The 1,605-nt window shown below is 41.6% G+C and overlaps 1 pseudogene; it reads left to right on the top strand.

Annotated features, from left to right (window-relative positions):
• The first annotated feature begins 789 nt into the window (after window positions 1-789).
• LOC142441313 (protein SET-like) lies at window positions 790-1,375 on the top strand (annotated as a pseudogene).
• Window positions 1,376-1,605: the final 230 nt, after the last annotated feature.

Raw genomic sequence — 1,605 nt, 5'->3', positions numbered from 1 at the left:
GGAAAGTTTGGCTGGGCTCATATGAGCATTATCTATCACTAATGATCATGTTTCAGGTGTACATTAATTGCCATTTGAAAACTCAAACTAATTGCTATCGAATCACAGTGATGCGGTGTGTAGGTTTCTGAGACTGTTTATGAAGTTGAAAGCTGAACTGCGGACCATGAGGTTCTTAACCCAATGAGTAACCACTACACCTGCAGGGCTCCACTTTGCCAAATATAAGAGCTGACAATATGGTGCTTAAGAATGAAGCATGTTAAAATATTAAACACATTTGGACCCCTATTTTGAATATATGAGTATATATACCTATAGAACTATTAAAACAGTAGAGATTTTCTCTAGTTCAGACTTTCAAGATTTTTAATCTCTTTATTTTCCATTCTGTATTTTTCAAGGCTTCTAAAACAAACACAATTAATTTTACCCAGGAATAAAAATCAACTAAGGCACTCTATTATCGGGGGGGAAACAAAAGAGATTCTCTCATAATTTTCATTTTTGTAACAGTTTAGGAATTACAGAAGCGGTCTATAAAGAACAAACTCGGGAGAGTTTAGAGCATGAGTGAGGGAGCCCTGCCGCCTCCCCTCTACCCTGCATCCCTGCTCTGTCGCCAGCAAGGGGGAGACAGTGGGAGGGCAAGCTAGCCAGGAGGAGGGGGAGCAAGCCAAGAAGAGATGGAGGAGAGGCGCCCTCCCCTCATCCACCCCCCCACCATGGAAAAGCCTCTTGTAGGACAGAAATATAACTCTGCCAACCATTCTTTTAGAAGTGGTCAGAATGGATTCCCAAATCCCAACTTTGGGGGAGACAACATTTGTCAACCATCCGCAAGTGTCTGCCTTGCTTGGGGAAGAGGATGAAGAGGCACTGAACTATCTGACTAGAATTGAAGTGACAGAATTTGAAGATGTTAAATCAGGTTACAGAGTAGATTTTTCATTTGATAAAAATCCTTACTTGGAAAACAAAGTTCTCCCCAAAGAATTTCATCTGAATGAGAGAGGTGATTCATCTTCAATATCAACTGAAATAAAATGGGAATCTGGAAAGGATTTGACAAAACCTCTTGTGACAAAACACAGAACTGAGCCAGCAGGAAGAGCAGCACAAAGAACCAGGGGGTTTCTTTACCTGGTGTCCCGGCCATTCTGATGCAGGTGCAGATGAGTTGGGAGAGGTCATCAAAGAGGATACTTGGCCACATCCATTAACGTACTCTTTGGGTAAGGAGAAGATGGTGATGGTGATGATGAAGAAGAAGAAGGTTTAGAAGACATTGATGAAAAGGGGGATGAAGATGAATGGGAAGAATGAAGATGATGCTGAGGAAGAGGAAGGAGAGGAGGATGAAGGAGATGACTAGAGGAATATTGTTGGATTCCAACTTTCCTTTTTCAATTTTCTTCAGTCCTTGGGAACAAGTTGCTGTCTTTTTTGTTTTAGTTTTGGTTTTTGTTTCTTCCTCTTGTGCTCAATCACCATGTTTTAGGTCTCTTTTCTCTCTCTACACCATGGTTCTCAACTTACTTGGGGGTGGGGGAAGAATGCCTTGTGCAGAATACAGTGGAAATGAATCTCTACCCCGTTGTTTTC

This window comes from Tenrec ecaudatus, chromosome 1, assembly GCF_050624435.1.
Source record: "Tenrec ecaudatus isolate mTenEca1 chromosome 1, mTenEca1.hap1, whole genome shotgun sequence".
Lineage (NCBI taxonomy): Eukaryota > Metazoa > Chordata > Mammalia > Afrosoricida > Tenrecidae > Tenrec > Tenrec ecaudatus.
Note: the sequence above shows the minus strand (reverse complement) of the source record. Positions and strands in the feature narration are given on the sequence as shown.